Source organism: Sebastes umbrosus, chromosome 16, assembly GCF_015220745.1.
Source record: "Sebastes umbrosus isolate fSebUmb1 chromosome 16, fSebUmb1.pri, whole genome shotgun sequence".
Classification (NCBI taxonomy): domain Eukaryota; kingdom Metazoa; phylum Chordata; class Actinopteri; order Perciformes; family Sebastidae; genus Sebastes; species Sebastes umbrosus.
Genome location: NC_051284.1, coordinates 5,139,178 through 5,162,597, shown reverse-complemented (window position 1 = coordinate 5,162,597; position 23,420 = coordinate 5,139,178). Strand labels below are relative to the sequence as shown.

Genomic DNA, 23,420 nt, shown 5'->3' with positions numbered 1-23,420 from the left:
CGCTGTGCGTAACATAAGGAAGAAATGAATAAGTCAAAGTACCTCCATTTAAATTGACCACAAGCCCAATTATTATTAATTACTTTAATAGCTCGTGGTTAATACTGTTGCTTAAATATATCCAGACTGTCTCCGAGGCAAAATGCAATCACATTTGGACGGAGAGGCATTTTTCATTTTCTTTTTGTTTACAAACAGATCTTGTCAGACGGCCAATGCAAGGACAGTGTAATTACATGTAACCGCCCCAGGTTTGCACAGTGGTTACTTATCCTGTATATGAAGCACACGGATCGTCCCTTCAGGAAAAAACGGCAGTGGTTGTTGAACGCTTTTTCGTATCTGTCTACTATCAATTGATATTCCATCACTGGAAGCTGCTACAAACAGTCCGTGACGTCCATATTGTGTCGTTTCTTACCATTTCGTTAAACAGTCAGATCTCCACCACCTATGCATGGCAGTCTTTCAACGTCACATCATAAACTCTTAAACTGTCGACTCTTTCACAGCCAAACATTTGAGAATTCTCGGAGGTCTTATTGGCTTCTAGCCTACCTCAAAACAAACATATAAGGACTGTTGGTTTTAACGGGGCCATAAGGCACAGTAACCCACCTCACCCATAAAGAGGAAATGCCTCAGTGGTTTACACTGGAAAAATAGGAGAGGGGGGTACGGGGGGGGGGGATATTTCCAATCCTCTGGGGATGTCATTAATAGCAATTTAATTTAGCTCGATTCATTAAAAAAAAAAGACATTTCCTGATGTGAGGACCGGACCACATGAAGTACCAGGGGGTTGTTACAACTGTGCTTTAAGATTGAATTTTTGTGCTTTGATCAAAACAAATGTAGCAGCTCCATGCAGCGGTGGAAAGGACCCCCGAGTACCCAACCATGCACAGTTGCAGTTTGAAGCAAATTATAATAAACATGTTAAACCCCTTCGTAGAAGCCGCGAACCACAGACACGAGTTGCATGGACAAAAGTTGAAATAAGAACCTGTGCAGAAGCAGACGACTTAGAAGAAAGTTAACGACGAATCAACCCAAGTTTTGTAGACGTACGTTTCAGAGGCACGACAGGACAAAGAGCGCTTTTTTGTGAGACATCTCTCAGGGCTTCAGTAGTGTGTGGCAGTAACTGTATTCAGAGGGTCATCCACATGTTGCACATGGAAAGTCCACAAGTTGCTGCGTGAGATTCTAACAATGCAGATGTTAATGTTGGCTCAGGAAGGAGGTCGTATCAAGGGGGGGTGGTGGGTGGGGGAGGTTAACATCCGAAGCAAAGACCCACTGCTGACCCATTTCTCTTCTGGCCGATAGGCAAATCTCCGCGAGTCACATCTCTGCTCATCAAATAGACCGGATCACTGGGATAACTACGCTATTAATACTGGGAATGAGAAGAAAGTCGGCCATGCCACATTCCACAGGCCCCGACATTCCCACATATTAACAGGGCTCGAAGTGAAACCCAATACTTGGCATCCCTTTCCCCTTCCAACGCTTAAGCGCTACCCTGCCGGGTCAAATAATTTTCTTATTTCATACGGGAGGAACGCCAGAGTCACGAGCTCTCGGTCTAACTAAAGACATGTTATGATATGAGTAGTAAAAAATGGCTCAAGTATAGACTCAGTGCTGGTTACCGCTCTCAAGAGGGAAGGGATGCTGGACTTCCCAGAGACTCCATGTTCTTCAAAACACCCCAGAGTCTCGCCCTTTCCATCAGTGCAGTGCACTTATCCAGATTACACAGATGCTTGAGAAGATGCATCTCTTCTGGGTGGTGAAAGTGTTGAACAAACTAAACATGACTCCTTAGTCGTGTTTACATTCACATATTTTTATTCGCATTTTGAAGTATCGCATTGGAAAAGCTAAATTCGATAAAAAAAATTCAATTTTACGCTTTACGCTTTACGCTTGTTGAAAACGCGTTGATGTGCGAAATGGATTATGGAAACTAATAGGCGAATATTTAACTCACTAACATGATTATTCAACTGCTTCTGCTATCAGCGTCTTCTCGGATATTCCCATAACATGCGAATGCTCGTCTTTGTCTCAGGATAGCATGAAACATGGCCGACACTGGCTGACACGAAAGAACAATTAAAACTTGCCCAATTGAAACAAATTACTGAAGACCTCTCTCCATTTTTCTATCGTAAATGGGTTAGATGGCCAAGACGTCTTGTTTTGCTTCCGGTTCACAACCTCTACTTCTTCTACAGCTGTGGCTCAGAGGGTAGAGCAGGTTGCCCACCAATTGGAAGGTCTGTGGTTCGTTCCCCAGCTCCTCCAGTCCACATGTCGAAGTGTCGAAATGCTGACATGTACTGTAAAGCGCTTTGAGTGGTCAAAAGACTAGAAAGGCACCATTCTACTCTGTTTACTGTTGGATTACCGCTATGCGTAGCCTATAGCGCCAACTTATGACCAAACTACGCTGTAGCCGAGTTAATTCGCTCTAAACCAGTTGATGGAAAGTGCCTAAATTGCATTTCTTTTTTTTTTGCGTCATTTCAAAAGTTTCCTCAAAATTCGCTTGACAATTGAATAGAAACACGGCTACTGTTAGTCACCAATCAGTTTCCATGCTGACGACCACACTCACTGGTTTAGCTCAGCAGTTCTCAATAGTGTTTATCAGCTTGCCACTGTGTTGGCTTCTCATCCCATGCACCCAGATTGGAATATGTCTATCAATGTCAGTGAGTGGATTTGGGGCGCTCTATATTGTGCATTGTTAAGCTATCAATCTTGCCTGGGTGAGAGGTCAACAGCTGCAGCTTGGAGGACTGAGGGCTTCTGGGTAATGTCTGGAATGTTCTTCTGGGCCAGTTATAGCAACGCATATAGGGAGAGCCCTGTGAAGTGACCAGCATTTTTTTTTTTTTTTTTTTTTTAAATAGCCTGCAGTGATACTGCACTGAATTGAGACGCTGTAAAGAGGAGATATGCTTACACATCACAAGCCCCAGAAAGTGTGTCACTGGCACAAATACAATAGTGCCATTTGACACACACTGAGTGTGTGGGGGGGACTTCCAGTGAAGGAGAGAGAGAGGAACAGCAGCCTTACCGCTAAAGCCTCCCTGAGTTTTGTCCCTCAGACACTGTAACCACTCTACTGTAAACACAACATGATGATAATCCCATCCAAAAGATCAGATAGTTGAATTTAAGCAGCTTTACAGACCTCCTCTCTTTTTTCCCTCTGTCCCTATCGTAATGAGGAGGCCGTTGAGCTGCCAGTCGGCAGCAGGGGCTGAAGCGATAAAAAGGCAGACCCGTCGTCCACCGACTCTCCCTCGCACTCCCTCTTAATCCTGAGAGAGCAGTCCATGCATCCGTAATGGTCGATAAAATATGAAAAGCCCCGAGAGCGCTGACGGCAGCAGAGGGTGTGTGTGTGTATGTACACACACTACGTGTGAGTCCTCAACTTTCGTTAATGCCCTCCCAACACACTGAATCTTTTAGCGATGTCACTCAGCTTGCCCCCCTGGCACACACGTGAGCGTAGGAGGATTTCCAGCAGGCTGGAGAATAAGCCTTTAATGTGGTGGAAATGGATACTATCTTGTTCACAATGCAAAAAGACATCAAAGAAAAACACACGTGGCCTTATGACTGTGTAAATGAGTTTTGCCTCTGGTTCATCAACCTTCAAAACGCAGCCCACTGAAAGGAGTACATTACGTTGAGCGTTGCAGGGATAATGTTATATGTCATATAGCTATTATCTCCCAGATCAGCTATTTAAAAGCACAGCCTCTAGAAAAAAATGTTCACAAACGCTGAGGCATCCGTTTGGAATGTTTTCCATCCAAAAAATGTCGGACTTAGGCAAAACCCAAAGTAGGCATCAATAATCGATTTCACAGGTGGAAATTTTAAGGGGCTGGTGCATGAACTTCCATCACTGCGCTTTCGACGCACGCAAAGGATTTACGGCTAAGATGACAGCCTCTCAACCGGGATAGGCAGTGCTTCCACGATTTCTTCAAATGAGGAACCCCTGGGAGATTACGACTGTGTGTTTATGTTGGTCTGAGCTGCCGTGGAGTAACGGCTTCCCTTGAGGGAAATGTGGAAGGATAGTAATACCAGCATCCCGATCCAAAGCGGCCTGTATTTAGAGGTAAGTGGAAGTCTGCTCCCCCCAGCTCCATATTGGGTTGACTTGTTGCTGGGAGGAGATGTACAGCATATATGGAATGTCTGGCTGTCAGGCCACTACTTGCACCAAAGGGGCTGACTGTGTGATTGATGAACGTGTGTGATCAGCCCACGTCTAGGGACCCGAAATAGGTCTGTGCCCATTACATATGACACTGTCCCATCCTCCTTCAATTCCTGAAATGCCAAACATTTCCCTGAAGTCCTAGACAACTTTTTTTTGGCTTAAACCAAACTCACTCTCCCAGCTATCAAAAAATGCTGAACCCCCATCCATCCCTGAAAGTCATGCAACATTTTTCCAAAGAAAATTAAATTCCAAACTCTCTCAGCTAATCCAAGACAACCACCGGTATGCCAAAAGCCTTGCTCATATAATGCACCAGCAACACGTGGGGGTAAAGCAAAGGCGCGCTGTCAACACCACTGGAGAAAGAGCCCAAACAGAAAGACCACGCACATTTCACAACCCAGCTTTTGCTGCCGTTTATGACCTATAAAGCCACCGTAGTAAAGAAGAAAAGTACTGTAAAATACTGCCTTTCCCTCCAATCACAACAACACAAAAATGTGGAAACTTTATCGCCTTAGTGGGATTAGTAGCCCTCGTTGCCCACCAGCTTCTTTCTTGCTCAGCTTTGTACCGAGCCTACCCGACGAATGTTTATTTTATTGACTACAGTTATCTGTGTTTTCCTGGCTGGATCGAGCAGCGGGATGCAGTGCATGGACAAACTGGGTTTACACTTAAACATCTGTCGTGTGCACAATCTCCTACTGAGTGGAACAGCACTACAGTGGCTCTATTAGTGCCGGGAAAGGGTCATGGGGTATCAGTATCAAGATCAAGTATCTCCTACTTACCCACTACGGATGGGCTGCCCTAAGAGGTGGATTGTCCCCGTGTCACGTCACTTGGAAATGGAAAATAAAGAGCCTTCTTTCAGCAAAGCAAGGTTACAAGGAAATTTTAAAGCATTCCTGTGGCATCTGGATTTAGATCCCTCTTTTTGCCCTTTGGAGTTTGTGATTCGTGGCCGGATTCCATGCCTTTGCCGAGTCTGACGATGTTTCCCGGCCGAAGCAGCGGCGTTTTTGTCTGCTTCCCCTCTCTGAGCGTCTGGGCTGAGTTCTGGATTTCAGCTGACTGTGCTGGGAGCTGAGCTGTTGACATTGTCCCCGCTCTCTCTCTCTCTCTCTCTACCCCTCCCTCTCTTGCTTGCTCTCCCTCGCTTGCTCTCTGCCTTTAGATCAGTCGCCCCACTTCCCCTCCCCTTCTGGATTCCAGCTCCAGTGTATGACAGCATCCATGTGGATGTCAGCGAGAGGGTGATAGATTTTCTGTGAATATAAATGCATTTATGTATAGTATGCATGTGCGTGTATGTGCTTGTGTGTGATGCCAAGGGAGAGGGCAAGATGAAAGGAAATGACCCTTGGCGGCCTGCGCTTCCCGACCCAGCCCGCAATCCCAACTCCACCCAATGCATTCCCTCACTGAGCAGACAAAAAAAAGAGAGGCTTTGGATGGGGGGATATCACACACACAACGCCCAAAGGAAACCCCTTTTTCTTCTCATCGCCAACGCATGCATAAAAGCACACACGCCCACGCGAGCACACGCACACATAAGGACATGCCAAATATGGGATTCTCCATTAGGAGTTACCCCTGTGACACATACAGGAAAAGGCTTTCCCCGAGATGCAATCAGTGTTCATTGAGAAGGTGAGACAGGATGCTTGATTGTGCAAAGCTCGGTTGACATTTCCAAGTTCACACCATTAGCTCAGCCAATTGTAATGCATAGAATGTGGTGGTGGGCGAGGGAGGAGGAATCAGCTGGAGGGCCACCCCACAATGAAGTGGAGTTCAAGTATGTTACTGTGATAATATGGAGGGGTCGGCGAGTGCAAACATTTGCGTGAAAAACTCAAGACTCCCCAAGACTCCCAGTCAGCTGGGGAAAGTGAGAAGGGACCTCTTAAAGAGATTAAAGTGCAACATTTAAAGAACCACGTTACCAATGTTAGGGAGCAAATTAATTTGTTATGACTTCCAACAGTGTAAGCTATTCTCAATCGATGTGTCTGGAAAAAATGTCTACACATCAATCAGCAACACCTTAAGACATCATTGACAGCATCTCAACTCAACACTGACTGATCAATTCAAATCCTCTGACATTTCTCTCTTGGAATTAAGGGTTCCAAAAGGGTTCTTCCTCAAGAACCCTTTTTTGAAGAAAGGGTTTTTCAAGGGTTCTTTGTAAGACTAAGGGTTCCATTAGAAAGTAAGAGTTCTTCAAGGATTTTCGGATGTTAAAAGATCCTCCCAGCTACACCCCCCAAAAACTGTGATTGGGAACCATGATCCTTGTGGGTTGTGCAGCACCACAGCCCCGGCCCTTAAGGAGCTTCATGAGGAACCCTGGGTGGGTTCTAGATGAAACCCTTGGAATATAAAAAGGGATCTTGGTAGAACCCCTGGGTGGGTTCTTGTTAGCACCCTTAAGCTGTGTTCACGCTACAAGCGACACCGCAACATTCTACAAGCCATTTTCAATGGAAGCCGGTGACATGAAGCTACAAACTGACACCCGATACTGTGTGATGGGCTATATACAGATATAGTTGAGCTGGTCTCAACTTTTTTCAGTGCTCCAATGACGCAATGAAGCGTCAACCAATCATGTTTTTTCTCAACGAGCGCTTGAGCAACACTTCTACGGCGACTCGCCGTCAATGTAGCTGGCCATGCTGGCCGTTTTGTTGCTTTTGTCGCTGGTAGTGTGAACGTAGCATTTGAAGGTGGAAAGGTTCTGGATAGAACCTCCAGAGAGGGTTCTGGGTGGAACCATTGCACCATAGAAGGGTTCTCCTATGGGGACAAACCGAATAACCCTATATGGTTCTAGTTAACACATTTATTTTAGATGCCCCACATTTTTTCTTTTACTGCCCAACCCTCTGAAGACAAAGGTCAAAATGTGAATTGATTTCATACCGAGTGATCTTATCTTCCTCCAGACGGCTCGTCTGTTCACAGGTTGGACGAGGTGACGGCTTGTCTGGTGGCGATTTCTGATCAATGCTAGACTATCGATTCCAGCCTTGCTCATATAACGTGCATATAGATAAAGAGCTGCTTACCAGATTTTGGGAAAGCCTTGCAACAAGGGCAATATTAAAACACCTTGGGTATCAGAAGACAGTTATTGTAGAGGTGATCCCTCCTTGTGTTTGATTGTTTGGCCTGGGGAAACACATGTTTTGGGCAATCAATAAATGCAAAGAAAACACATTTGCATTTTACAGTTGGTATCCGCTACACAACAGCTCTGTAAAAAATACCAGCGCAGTGCACATTAATAGAACACATAAATGTGCCGCATAGCCTATGCATACATTAACTACCACCCATTCTTGGGGAATATGAGTTATTTACACTTTCACACACACAAACTGGAGCCATTGATATGCCAACAAGACTTGGTCAAAACCGAGTATATGGCTGGACCGTGTATGGTCAGTCTGTGAATTTGTGGTCATGTTTATAATGTTAAATCCGGCGCTACACTAAGGGATGCGCTGCACTCCACCCAACTGGCCGTTCAAGCGGTGACGCACTCTATCGTGGAATGCACCTGATTGGTCCCTTGCCGTGTCAAACAGGAAACAACATGGCGGCCTGCTCGTAAACTTTCTGTTATTCTGTCTAAACAATCCACCAAAATCTACTTCTGGAAACATTTTAAGCGAAAAATGATCGCCTAGTTTGGCAGCTTGGTCCAAGTTCCGTAAGCCGGATGCGTCGCGCTAAACCTTTTGCATTTGTAGGGCTGGCCCTCTGCGGTCCAGCCAAAGAGTGGAGAATGGGGGGAGTCATAATACCATTTGTCATCTTTCTCTAGGGACGGAAGACAGACGACACCAAGCTGCTGGCGGTAATGCCTGGGTGCATTCCTGAGCGAACCCTAGGGATGCATCCATTAGCCCCGGCTCTTGGACAGATCCAGCTTATAATCCTCATGATGTCCACTTCCCCTACCGCCTCTTTCTTCCGCTTTCTGTGCAGCATCATCTTCTGCTCTATCTCTCTAGGGTAACAACTCCATCCCCAAAACGAGGGAGGAAACCCTGAGGAATAAGCTGATCTCATGCTCCAGTCTAGCTAAGTGCACTTTCAGCTGCCCCTGTATCATCCATCACAGCCCGGTAAATAACATTGACTAATTGACGCAAATGGAGCGGGCTTGGCATGCTTGTGATAAACATTGTGCCCCCTTAAAAAGCGCGGATCCAATAAGCCCATAGGTCCATCTGTTCTCCTTTTCTCTTTTGAGGGTATGTTTGTTTTCCCTTGTCTTGGACAGCATGCATTTTGCAGAGAGAAAGAAAATAAGAGGTTACACACTCATCCGCAACTCCACATTGTCACTCCATGTGCCAGGGAGATGACCGCAGATTGTGGCCTCTGCAAACTTGGGTTTCAGTGAACTTGCACTGCCCCCTGGGTAATTCCTTTAAAACGCAAGCAAAGGCTGGTGTTTACCCAGAGTAAATCACACTGGAAGGCAAATGTCATGACTGATAAACTATCTGCAGAGCATCTTGAGCGAGACAGACACCTCAGGTAGGGTGCTTTCCTTTTTGCGGATCGTAGCTCCGGACAACCTGTCAGTCACTTGTCGGTCAGCTGGGTGAAGCGTGCCGAGCTGCTGTCTAAAGCCCTCCCGTATCCACTGGGGAAGCGGATGGAAGACTCCACTGAGCATTCCAGACAGCATCTTTCCCCCAAAACAAAAATGCACTGCCACGGTGCAGGAACAATCACAACAAGTGCTAAATCTGGCTAAGGGGGGGGGAGCAGCAGTAAAAAAAGGAACTTGGCACTTGGTGGAGAGTTGGACAAAAGGTGAATGGAATATTGGACGAGAAAAAGGGTCACCCAAGGTGGTCTCCTTCCAGGCTCGTAAACCACCCTTTTCTTCATATGCAGTCAAACTTGATAACGGGTGAAGAGACAGCCAGAGGACAGGCTGTAAAGAAGTGTTTCACTGGCATCTGAAACACTCTTTCCACGGTTGTCACTGAGGAGAAGTGGCGAACGAGTCCTCCTCCAAAAACCGCCAGCTGCCAGAGCTAACATGGCAAACAGTCATGTTTTACGACGTGTTGTTCCTTAATGTATTATTTAGGGGTTTCTTCGGACCAGGCAGCTCTCATTTAAGTTTGTTTTGTTTAAGCGAGGAATTCCTCGTGACAGCACTTTGCACACAGCCATTTCTTTTCACGCCCGCACAGAGATAAATTGCCACTGAGAAAAACACCGCTGCTGCACAAAGCCTGAACTCTCTGACAGCATAAACATGGGAGCACATTTTTATACATGGCGTAATTGCATGGTAGCTATAAATCATGATAGTGGGGAACACTATACTATCTGTTTGTCAAAGGCCTCCGCAGAAGAGTAGCCTAATGACAGTAAGGCCATAAACCATAAATCTAATTGTAGTCACTAGGTTCTTATGGTGACATTCTTTATTATGTACGCCCTTCCTGTATGAATTTTCTACTGCTAGGATGCACTTCGACCTTAACTCCTTATTGTCTTCCATCATCAATATGTGATAATCCACCTGGATTTACTAGAGTTGTTCGGAAATGTGTCCAATACTGCCCAAATTTCGGTATCGGGTATCGGCGAGTGCGCCAGTCTATGCATCGGTCCGAAACCATAATTTATTAACCCAGAAAAAAAAAATCAACTTGTTTAACTGGAAATCAGTTCTTCTTCACCGCTCCAAAACAGTAGCTTTCACTGTGCTGTCACCCTGGATGTATCAGCCATTTGGCAATATATCATATTGAAAAATCAGACAAGTAAAACAGTGATATGTCCAGTATGTAAGGCTTCCGTTATGAGGGGTGGCACTAGTATTGCCAATTTCTATTGCATTCATTCTCTGTATGTATTACAAAGGGTTTAACCTGAGCCAGGCCGTACAACAAAGATAGTAATCATATCACATCTATACATGGTCAGTTGTAAACAGCTGTTGAATAATAATAGCAATACGAAGAAGAATAATAACTATATATTTTTTTATCATGCTGGTGTCGGATTGATACTCGGTATTGATAAAGAAAAAACGGTATCGGAACATCTCTAGCTTTTACTAATCCTAATTGAGAGTAAACAAGCATTCGGCAGGATTACCAGTCATTTGTACTGAGAGATGAGTGCTTTTTGGGTGTTTTTTGCAAAAGTACCGGGCATCTGAATGGCTCTTTTGTCCCGAAGGCAGACTGGGCAGGGTCAGAGGTCAGCCCCAACTGCCTGCCCCCACAGTACCTCTGCTGTCTGCCGGGATATGTGCCAGCTAAATGCTGTCATGTTTGAACAATGGTCCAGCTTTCCGCTGACTGACTCATCACCGCTTCATCATGTTAACCGATGATGTAATAAAGCCTTGATCTTTGGGCATGAAGTCCAACACTATTAAACTTTGATTTAGGGCTGCGCGGCCAAAAATGATAATCGATTATTTTTGATCAATATTGAGATCAAGATTAAATATCACAATTATTCATTGATTTTAGGGAGCACTTTCACATTTAAATAAAGAGAGTGCCGTTTTCACTTCCATGTTTCGCTACCTTACTGATAATGTACAAATCTTTGCATCAAAATAAGACTTAAAATAAGGTTCTTCTTCACCTGAATTCAGTGCGTTTTCGTTTTCCCTGTCTGCTCTCTGACCCACAACCCGTTGGGTGGGTTCGGGTCAGCTTAGTAGAAAAATATCGTGGGTTTGGGTGGGCGGTTGAAAAGTGACAAAGCAGCTTTCCGAGTAAGTTATTAATAACTTACAGAAACATTGTGTGCAATAGTCCACCTCCTCACCCCGTCCCTCTCTGCCTCTCTCCCTCTCAAACACACACACACACACACATCAGCTGTGGTGGCAGCATATCATTTCACCACACTCCGTGCCACCAACACCACGTAATGCGCTGTCGAGAGGTCGAGGTCATTTCACATATTTCAGTGAGATCACGTTGTTGAGGAAGCAATTGATTTGATATGAGTTTTCTATGAGTGGACATGCATTTTGAACGTCAATATCGCAGTCGATCATGTTCATTTAATTGTGGCAAGCCAACTTTGACTTTCAACTGCAGCCCTGCTTTGACTGTCAGAACAATTTCATCTTATAGTGCAACCATTTTGAAATGCCGTGATGCACAACTTGTCCATTATAACACACACACAGCTTCAGGTTTAAGAAATATGAGATGCAAAGTACAAAGGGCCCATATGAAAACCAAACACTTCTCTTAGAATCCAGGTGTGTGACCTGTAAAAAGGAGAATAGAGGCTGAATAGTAACAGGGAAAAAAAACAAAAACGACTGATGGTAAAACTGAAAGGAAAGGGGCCTTGCTCTTTTTACCAGATGCTTCCATTCAAAAGCAAGGTTTATGTATTCCAGTCGCTATTATATTGGCGATATGGGGACTTCTCTCTCCGCAGAGTGCAACTTCAGCTGTACGACTGACATTACAATTTATCACCGCTTCTTATCCCGCCATTCAAAAGAGAACGCTCAAAAGCACCGATCTTTTCAGGGGAGACTTTTCAGATCTTTGCTGACCACAGACTGAACCCAATACTACGTCCTCCAATCTGAGCTTTTCCAGGTGTCCCCCTTCTTTAAAATCCATTCAAAACAATGTAAATCAAGGCTTTTACGTCCCCTCAAAAAGTATTGCACATACAGTATGTCCATGTATTGTGCAGCATGTCTGGGAAGTGCGAATGAAAAGTTTAGTTCAATTCTAAACATTCGTACCTACGTACCGTCGTGCCACACATATGGCTGTCACAGTATCTCCATAAAACATCTGGGAGTCATCTGTTCTGCAAAAGGGAGGCCCCCTGTGAACAGGTGCGTGTCTGCGTCCGTGACCTTATGCCCCTGTTCTCGACCCTTGACCTCTCGTTATGGGTGGGGAACTCTTTGAACCCAGTGGAACCATTGGACACAGACGGTCCTGTCTGAACAGCCAAGGTCACGTTACCTTAGACTGAGGTAATCGGAGCATTTGTTGTCCACCGCTGCCCAAATTGCAGGCTGGAACTTCAAACAAAAAAGCGGCTGAGCCTGGGGAGCTATGATGATTCGCTAATGTCATAATGCGCGCAAACAAGCGAAGTCGACAAAACACGGCTGTAATTACGCATTTGCATAATGCTGCAACAGCGAAACAACAACTGACCAAAACCTTTTGAAGTCACTGTGACTAAAAAAATACTGTTCTCAAGCGATTTTTATCACAAACCAGAGGAAGTGGATTGCCTAAAAATAGCCCACCAATTTTATTCTCAAACCCTTTGGTCTGGCTTGACCATAATGGGCCCAACCAAACCGGCTAAAGCCACAGTTTACTCCGAGCGCCGCTGCTGAAAATATGAGACATTGACCTTTTTTTTTTTTTTTCTTAATCCCTCTCTTTCTCCTTCTTTGCAGATGTAATGCTTGGAATGACGGCCTTGCTGGGTTCTGAAGTGCACTGCACTGAAACTATCTTATGAGCTCTCCAGAGATGACAGAAGAATAACAAACACTTCCTGTTTATCTCTACAGTAGGCCTACAGCTGTCCATTCCAATACACATCCAGCGGTTATCACGTATTAATGTTGAAGGAAACAAGTAGCATTCCAATAGTGAAGGGGAAAACTAGGGCTGTCAAAGTAAACGCCATAATAACGCTAATTTGTTTTAACGCCACTAATTTCTTCAACGCATTAACGCAACTTGTGATTTTTAGGTTGTAATGGGCTCAGTTTTAAAGCTAGAGTGAAGATACTGGCATCGTATGAAATCAGAAAAAACTAAGGGGTCCATTGGTACCAACCATGTCATACTAGCTTTTAGTGAAGGACGCTAAATAATCCTCAAAATTTACAGTAAATTTTGGCTTGGAAAAACTGGCATGGCCATTTTTTTAAAGTGGTCCCTTGACCTCTGACCTCAAGATATGTGAATGAAAATTGGTTCTGTGGGTACCCACGAGTTTCCCCTTTACAAACTGTCTGATAATCACATGCAGTTTTGGGGCAAGTCATAGTCAAGTCAGCACACTGACTCACTGACAGCTGTTGTTGCCTGTTGGGCTGCAGTTTGCCATGTTATGATTTGAGCATATTTTTTAATGCTAAATGCAGTACCTGTGAGGGTTTCTGGACAATATTTGTCATTGTTTTGTGTTGTTAAATGATTTCCAATATTAAATATATACATACATTTGCATAAAGCAGTGTATTTTTCCACTATAATGTTGATAAGAGTATTAAACACTTCTCCCAAATCTCCCTTTAAGGGACATTTTGAGCAGATAAAAAAATCTGCGTTTAATTGTGATTAAATATTTTAATCGATTGCCCTAATGATTTTACGTACAGTTATGGAGTCTGGAGTGTGGCACTGGAAAAAAAGGACACTTTTTTTAGTGTTTAATTAAAATCAATAATAAATTTACCACTTGCAATTAATCATGGACAATAATGCGGTTAAATATTCTACTCAATTGCCCTAAGGAAAAGGGAATGAAACCGCAAAATCACATCACATCCACACCTTTAGCCGCATCCACGAGATCCATGAGATTCATGAGACTCAAAATGTAGCAAATTTAAAAGGATCTCCCCAGCAACCACCCAACATATCTGTGTGGAACACTTGCCAAATAACAGTCGACCTTCGACCCATCGGCATCACTCAAGCACACGTGCCTTGTGTTCCGTCCAACCAGACAGAGAGTTCGTCCGTCCAGCTGCCTCTTACATGGTGGGAAGGGTCAGACATGTTATTACAATGATTTACTATCCCCCTTAAGCTAAGGAGCCCTTTGCACACATCCTGTTCCCCAGCTGAGACGGAGCTCCCTTAAAAGTTAATCTGGTGTCACCAGTGGCTTTATAGAGGACAGTCACATGGATTATGCTGTTGTCCGCTGGGTCAACATGTTCCTCCAGTGGCTGGGAGGAACATACTGAGGTAGGAAGTTATATGACCAAGTGAATAGACATTACACTAGGGGTGGAGAAAAAATTATTATTATTTTTTTACGATTTTGAAATTGATTTTTTAATGCCAGAATCGATATATTTGCTTCATTCAAGTCTATGTGGAGGTAGAAGGAAGTTATGCTTTTATTGTTGTAGTCTGAGTAACGTGATGTTCTGTCCGTTCCGTATCCGTCAACCAAAACAAACCGTGTGAGCCGAAAGGAGAAAGTAGAAGACGGCGTGGTGGTAAACACTACACATCCAGTAAAGTATGGAAACACTTTGGGTTTCACACATTGACAGGAAAAGCAGAGCTAGACATCACGGCTAAAGCTGCATGCTAACTCTGTCACGGACGGGAAACGTTATCGTATCGCGGTAACGTGGGGTGGAGCCGGCCGTCGCTCTCGTCTCCGTGGTCAAATGGGCCGACGCTACAACTGTAGAGCTCCCATATACGGTCATTTTATGTTAAATACATTTAAACGGCCCCGATGGAGCTGACCATGGATGGATAAAGAGAACGGAGCTGATGGGAGAGCTATCGGCGGATTTGGCAAAGTTAGCACAAGTATACATGTGTAACTACGTCCGGTTTTCAAAATAAGGTGTTAACAAAGGGAACTGTATATACAAAATACATATATGGAAATAAGATTGATTGGATTATATAAATTATATAAAACATTACATGTCCCTTATAAATTAAAAAAATAAAATACCACTAATTTGTGAGAGAAATGTCTTTATTCTTTGATTTTTGTGTTGCTGGAAAAAAAATTATATTGCCTGACAATGACAGATATATTTGACTTCAGGACATTTCTGACTACATACGTGCTGAAAATCAAACATTTTTAATGTATTAATTTAGATATTTTCCAAATTAAAAGCCCCTAGAAGTGTACGATTTAAGTCTAGAGTTAAAAACGTTTACAAAAATCGCAATAAATCATAACATCAAAACGCAATTCTTGTAGAATCGCAATACTTAAAAATTGCAATACATACCAAATCGGCACCAGAGTATCGTGGTAGTATCAAATCGTGATATAGGTGAGATATCGTCCCAGCCCTAGATTACACCCAAGCTAAATTGATAAGAATCCAATCTTAATTTGTCACTCCAGTCCACTCCTGTCTTTGTCACAGTGAGATGCATAAAGAGATGTCACGGCTGCACAATTATCCATCACATCTGCCACTGTGCTACGCTGCTTAACTGTGTAAACTGCATGCAGATGGAACATTGAAAGAATACTTGCAGGATAAATCCCGTTTAATACAACTTGGATCAAGTAGTTTTGGTCATCTTTGCCATCGGTGGCATTCCCAGATCTCAAAAAATATTTCGGTAAGTATAACGTTACTATAACCGATAGAAAATTATGGAGAAAACTATGAAAATAAATCTAACTTGTAATAAATCTCCATCCTGTTATGTGTGAGAGAACGAGAGAATGAGCTTGTGAGTGTGTGAGCACACATATGGATCTTCTCACTGCTGTGTGCTGCAAGAGAGACAATGTAAATACATATACAGCACCATGCTGTGTGGAGGGGTGTTGGGGGGGGGGGAGCGGAGGCGAGCGTTGTTGAGGGGGCCCATTGTGCGCCGATTACCCGCAAGAGGGGTAAATGATGGTGTTGATTAAAGCCAGCTGAGCCCGGGGCCGGCTCCTGGAGCGGCAGACGCACGCCCAGCACGACCACGTGCCCCTGAAATCCATCTGGCTTCTCAATGACACACACGCTGACAAGCCAGTCCTGCACGCTTGCTCATTTTTCTGCTGCTATAAGTGTACACACACACACACACACACACACAATGCTTGTGAAATCCAGCTAACTAACAAGAATGTAAGAATGCAGGCTTGGTTAATCCGACCACTTTGCTCAGACAAACAAACACAGGTGCCCCTTTGAAAAAAGTAAAAGGACATAACTGCGGTCGTTTGTAGCATGCGATGAGCGAGATCGAAGCCAAGACTATAGGCATCGCTCTGTCACTGCGTACTGTATTTATTTTAATGCAGCGCAGATGTTTCCTTACCCATGCTTCAAAAAATGCATAGCCTTGCAGAAATGTGTGTGTGCAGGTTATAAAGTGAAGAAAAGTTGTCACACAATGAGCATGATTATCCCATTCCCTGGAAAACCTGGGACTTCATTACAGAAAATATCCTAACTGCTTGTCTTCCTATTACAGAAGCTATTCCTAAACTCGTGGCTGTGTCACACCTCCTATCTTATCTGAACTTAAGAAATCCAACTATGACTGTAAATGTTATTCTTCAAATCAGCACTTGTCTTGTCATGCCTTTATCTTTCATTAGAAAGTACCGGTAGGCTACAAGCCATAATATCAATGGCTCCCACTTATGACTGGCTAGTAGGGATGTCACTATATCAGAAATTAAAGTAGTTGATACCAATACCAGCGAAATTCCACGATTCTCGATACTCAATTCAATACCACGATAAAAAAATAAAAAAATAAATCCCATGTTCTTCAACATATACTCCTTTATTACCGTTTGCATACTGTTTTTGCAAAATTATTAGTAATCCCTCATGATCTGCATCATGACATTTGAACACATCATGGTAACATTATGATTTACCTTCATCTAATACTCATTTTTATTGAGTAGAGCTTGAACACATCATAATGTACTAATACAAGCTCTGTTAACATTAGCTTTTAGCTCCATTATTATCCAAGCAGGACTGTGCTGCCCACCAGCTGCTAACAACAGCTAATGTTACTAGCTCTCCTCCTGCCAATTGCAACACAGATTCGTAGTTCACAATGTGGAATATTATTAGGGATATCTGTCATCCCCGGAACAACTGGACGCCATTAGCCTTCAGCCCCGATCCCCAGTACCTGCGGCGGTACTGTAGAAAAAAAAAGAGTACCATCACGTTTTCAGAATTTTGGCATGGAATGATACCGAAGTATCGTTTCTTGTGACATCCTTACTGGCTAGCTAGCTTGCTATCATTGACAAAAAAAGTGGAGGCGAGGGAACTCCTTGAGTAGCCTTTTAATCATATTTCGGTGTGCATGTTGTTCTCCATCTTCATTGTCATTACAGACCTAACAACAGTACTGCTGCCATTTGGGCAGTTATTTTGAATTTATGACAGTGTCCATGCCATCCTAACTTAGGATTCCTAACTTGGGAAATCCCTAAGTTAGGACGCTTCTGTAATAGCTAAATACATATCCTAAGATAAGATAGGATTTGTTCCTAAATGCAGTTAGGAAAACATGTTTCTGTAGCTTAACACCACAAATCCTAAACGTCATCCTAAACTGAGATAAGATAGGATTCCAGACTTGGGGAAGTTTCTGTAATGAGGCCCCACGTCCCACAGGGAAAAAAAAGCCAGCCTTGACCCCTGTAGTCCAAATCTGGGTTAATCACATCTGCTCCGGCGGCGTGCAATCAACACACATTGTTCCGATTACATGCTATTTAAGTTAAATGGTCAGGTTGGGCCTCGAGTCGTTGTCCCATTGCACGCAGCAACAAAAATGTGGGTCAGCATTTCTTTTTCCCCCAAAGCTTTTCCTCTCCCTGCATCTTAGTTTCCTTCGTAGAACAATGAGTCTGATTTTTTTTTTTTGTTCTTCCTCCCGAGACAGTAGGACCGGAGCGAGAAGCTGGCATTATTATGACCGCAACAGTCACTGTGGTGCACGCAGACAATTAACACGCCTGCCCTCTGAGATGCAGAGCGCGATATGAAACAGAACTCAGTGACCTCGCCTCACAGCTGCACCTTTAAAACACAGCCGAGAGCAGCCGTTTCAATAATCGTGAGCACCGATTGTTGAGACTGGGATGAGAGGAAAGAAGGGAGCTGATCGATGACGGAGCACGGGAAAAGGGGCTCAACGGCAACTTCATGCTCTTCCACCGTCAACCGCCTTCGTTTGAGTGGCACCGTTCCTTATAGGAGCCAAAATGGCTGACTCAGCTTTGGCCCAGTGTTCTGGTTTCACCGGAGACAACGGGTGAGAAGAGGAAGCCAAGTTGGAGAGGTGTCTGCAACTGTTGCTCCAAAGTGGAATACCGCAGCTAAAAATACACTAGTACTGACAATCGATATACCATTACATTTGAGGTTTTGAAGGAGAAGTGGATTCTAATGAAAAAAAAGGGCAGAGAAGATAAGTCTGGGAAATGTATCGCACACCGCTGACCAGTAGCCAAGAGCACGAGACAGATTTATGATCGCCGTCTGTTTTAATACTTTTGTCAACGGTGTTCTGAGAGAGAGTTTTGTGTGTGTGCGTTAAAAATGTACGCGACAAATGAATCGCAGCGGGGCTCCTTCCCTCCATTCTGTTTCACGGGCCAGACCAGCAGGCCTCTCTCTGATCAGCAGATCCTCTTCCTCTTCCTCCTCAAGCTCCTAGAAGGAATGTCAGGAAGGCAAGGTCATGACGGGTAAGGTGTGTGGGAGAGTGTGTTCATTCATGTGTACTATAATACATGAGTGTTAGCATGTTAGGGCTGCACGATATTGGGAAAAAAACTGACATTGCAATATTGTTTTTTCTGAGATATATACGGCGATGATAAAAATACAGAAATAGTCACCCTAAATTTTGTAGGTTACATTTCAAAGTGAAATGTCGAAATCTGGTGCACTCTAAGAGCAACATTTATTTATTTATTTATTATTTTACCAGGAAGTCCAACTGAAACTCTGTTTAACAAAAGAGACCTGGCCAAGGTTAATAGGCTAGATAGAATATGTTGTGCTCTAGTAAACAATTAAATCATAAACACATTGGTTGTATAGATATGAATGGGAACGATACGGCAAAGAAGTTCCACCCACACAGCATGGTAAACGAGACGGGCTCCGTGTTTAAAGACAGGTCAGGTGGGTTGCCGACATCGCCGCAGAACCCCTCGCACTGAGGACAGTCTGCACCGGTTGACTATGACTTGCCCCAAACTGCATGTGATTATCATAAAGTGGGCATGTCTGTAAAGGGGAGACTCGTGAGTACCCATAGAACACATTTTCATTCACATATCTGGAGGTCAGAGGTCAAGGGACCCCTTTGAAAAAGACCGTGACAGTTTTTCCTCGCCAATATTTAGCACATGTAGCGTTATTTAGCCTCCTTCACTACAAGCTAGTATGACATGGTTGGTACTGATGGATTCCTTAGGCTTTTGTCGTTTCATATGATACCAGTATCTTCACTCTAGCTTTAAAACTGAGCCCGCTACAACCTTAAAATCACAAGTTAAAGAAATCAGTGGCGGTTAAAACAAATGTGCGTGCATGACACTAAGAGACTGATTTTTCCTCTGCTTGTCACAAACCATTTCTCTCCTTGCTTCCTTTCATCTTCTTCCCAATACTTGCAAAACAAGCGTGGGCTGTCCGGACCTCAAAGATGTGAAGTGTTTATCTCTGGCTTTAAAAAGGTGGGAACGGAACCGGATAGAAAAATAAAGGCTTCCATTTGCTTGTGTGGCTCCCGCTCCCTACTGAGGACTGCGGGAGCGTCCTCCCTCCGAGGGGGTGAGAGATAAAGAATGCACGAGATTTCCTGCCTCGCGGAGCTGCGTTCCCCAAACATCGCCTGGTGGTTTATGTACTGCGGCTCGTCGTCAAGGCGACCTGGCAGCGAATCGGCGGCCCAGCAAAGGGATCCAAGGAAGGGGAAGAGTGTCAAGGCGGTTTTTAGAAACAGGCTTGGAGCAATGTGCAAGAATGGGATACTCTGAAATATATTAAACATCCTCCTGCATTAATCTTGATACATCATACTATTACTGTACTACAGACTGTGTACAATCATGGCAACACCTGGATGGTTAGGCAAGTGCTTTGCCTTTACATTGACTTAAGAAAAGGTCCAAAGCACATGCACTCAGTCCCTCAAGTCCACTGGAAAACTTAATTTATTTCTCATCAACTAATTGGATTTGAGTCATTATTCCAGCTATATATTTCATCAAGGCTTTTGAGCTGATAAACACAGCTCAACGTCCGTCCAAAATGTCACTCCCCCTCTGGCTCTTGGTACCCCACAACCACTTAACTTTCAGAAGCATACAAAAAAGAAAAAATCCCGTCAATACTCCTTCTTTATTAAGGCTGATCTCTGTGCTGTTGTAAATAGCCCCCAATCACTCCGGCAAGGAATTGTGCATTTAAGGGATTTTGTTTGTCAGTGCAGCCGGATAGTGGTCTTGTTTGTGAGGTGATACAGCAGCATTATATGTCTGCACCGAGGGGGTCCAATCTGTCTGCCTAATACCTCTAATCCATCCATCCCCCTCCCCGCCGCTAGCGCCAATCCCAGTTAGATGTGGTCAAGGGCACGGTCACAGTCCGGTAGCATTGCTGACATCGTGCTGACCCCCCCCACCCCATTTCACCTCTTCCTCCGTCTCTGATCACGAATGTCTTTCGGTCTACTCACAGCTAATCCCCGCGGCTGCTGGACAATGTGAAGGTAGAAGGGGGTAAAGAGGGAGAGGGGGGGATTTATAATAATAATAAAAAAAGACATTTTCTAGATGGATCACTGCCTGAAGAAATATTGCCGCCTCTGATGCTGCATGAAAATGGGCAGTCCGGCCAAGCTGCCGTTCAGATAGAGACGGAGGCAGACAGAAAATATATCAGCCTGCAGGCCAAGTCCTGTGTGGCTTGAAACAGTCAGATGGTTTGGCGCACGCAGCAATGGCTTATGGGTTATCTCTCCATCACTCTGACAGGATGGACCTTTCAACACACATGTGCACACACATATTCTTTGCAGAGCTTTTAGCTTTTCTAGATCTGGATTTCTCTCATATCGACACTTTAAAAAAGCAAATCCTTTAACTGCACCGGTGATGGTCACAGCAGCAACCGTTGGCAACAGCACATCAGTTGAAAAGAGGCACACTACACGAGAATCAAGATGATTTTGGGCCCGATTCCCCCCCCACCCGACGATCGTCAGCAAAGCCCAGATTTTTTGATGGTTCTGAAGATTATCTTTCCAGATATTCCTGTGCTGTGAGGTATGTTAAGAGTGTTTTTTACATCCACCGATCAGCTCTGAAGTCCATCCCGGCAGCACCGATTCCAAATCGTAAATATTGAACATGCTCAATATTTACGATCGGATGTCCTGTTGTGTGTGGAGAACCCCGAGGACAGCCGATGACGCCGTCGCGTGGGAAAGAACGATAGCCAATTTGAAAACCAAGCTGACTGAAGAAGGAAGGACAATCACTACCGCCGTCATGGCGGCTGAAGCAAAACGCGAAGCATAAAGTAGTAGTAAGATGGAGCTCAGAAATGGAGGACCAGCTGGTTGATTTGTAGCAACAACATGAGTGTTTATTCTACATGTCTCTATGACTTAATTCGTGCATCGCAAGCCCCCAGGAAGAGCGCCGGGGTTTGAGGCAAATTTTCGAAATGGCCAAACGGAGGTACTACAACTTCCGTGTCCTTCACGTGATGCCATTGGGCCGAAAATACTTTTTCTCATGGAGTTACTTTGAGAAATAGATGTCCGTAAATCAGCGGATACATTTTTTTTGAGGTAAATCAATTCCCCAGTACGAACACTCTAACAGCCCTTGTATAAATCATGAGGTCCTAAAAGTTGTAAATTGCACTAAAAGCCAAATCCAGAGTTATTTCCCTTCCTCCGTTCATGTGAATGAGACCAAGAACGAGGCGCTACTGTGCCTGCTCTGTTGGCCCAATGGATGCGGAAGATCGCCGGATGATCCGGGCAGTTTATCACTCGGCGCCACTGAGCAACTCTCATAGGAATGAACGGGAGCCCGCCTACAACACTGTATCCAGTTCTCTTTATACATCCGTGGTCCATCCTTCGTGAATTTTCAGTACAAAGTAGTGCAAAAACTAACATCGTGATTTCCGTTTTTTTTAGTCGGGACTCTTGTTGTTCATGAATGAATCTGTTAGTGTGTGGTGTGCTTTTTTGGCCAAATTGTTGTCCTCCACACACTATAGAAACAAAACTCTTAACTTTAACATAACATATTTGTGGGGTCTCTCACATTTTCAAAATCTTTTAAGGTTTGAAAAATCTGTTAGTGTGGGCCTGCCATAACTCTCCCTCTTGACATGCTGTTGGTGTTTTCCCATAATTCTCCTCTCATCTGCTGTCCCTGATCAATACTGATGTAAAACACAGGTTCTCATGTAGAAGCTGTGTCTTCTTTCCACTTTTTTTTTGCAGATGTAGAGGAGATGGAGAGGAAGCCTGTTAAAACAGTTGCCATCCTCCTCTGACATATACACCCCATCACTCCCTCGTGGTAAATATCACATGTGGACATCAGGTGACCTCCTCGGTGCTGTTCCCTTGGTTACCGGGATACTGATCCTTCCCCCCCCCCCACCACCACCACCACCACCACCACCATCCCCCCTCTTCCTCCTTTGCATCGTCCAACAGCCTCTCAGAGCTGTGTTCTGTTTTTCTTCATTCCCCCTCCGCTTGTATAAACCAGGAGACTATCTGCCATCAGCATTCAGGAAGTGTCGGGGTAAACAGAAGGCAGGATCCAGCAGGAGGAACTGAAATGACCCCGGCCACGTCCTAGCAACCGTGGACAGCGAGTTATTTTTGGTAGCTCTGGTATCTATGTGCATTGTGTTTATGAGAGGGTTGTTTGTTTATGTGTCAGGGCAAACTGGTTTTGTGTGAGATCACACAAGGGGTTGGGAAAAATGAAGCTTCCTTTTCATTTTAAGCATCATCACTGACGGCGCCAGATGCCGTGTGATGTAAGATTTTCCCAGTCCTGCCACGGACTAATTAGTCATTTGGAGTGCATTCACTCCCCATGCATGCAACCCTCTGCTACTGTGGTCATGTAGCTCTCTTCTAAAGGCTGGCCCACGCTACAACATTTATCAAATCTGAACACATTTTGAAAACGTGGGAGAGCCCACACAAAACGACATGTTATGTTAAAATGTAACAGTTTTGTTCCTATAATGTGTGATTAGCAAGGATCTGGCCAAAACAGCACAACACAAACTAACAGATTCCATTCATGAAATACAAGAGTCCCGACTAAAAAATGGCGGACAACGGGCAGGAAGAATTAGCGATGTAAGTTT

The 23,420-nt window shown here is 44.2% G+C and overlaps 1 protein-coding gene across 2 annotated transcripts in view; it reads right to left on the bottom strand.

Annotated features, from left to right (window-relative positions):
• The window catches only part of daam2 (dishevelled associated activator of morphogenesis 2), a 140,840-nt gene that overhangs the window by 103,074 nt on the left and 14,346 nt on the right, over positions 1-23,420 (bottom strand). The window contains exon 1 of one of the 2 annotated variants that reach the window (XM_037796510.1): positions 5,062-5,357. The exons of the other annotated variant lie outside the window; for it this stretch is intronic. The gene's annotated coding sequence lies outside the window, so the exon portion shown is untranslated. Of the gene's footprint in view, positions 1-5,061; positions 5,358-23,420 lie in introns of those variants that run through there. 2 annotated transcript variants of the gene reach the window in all.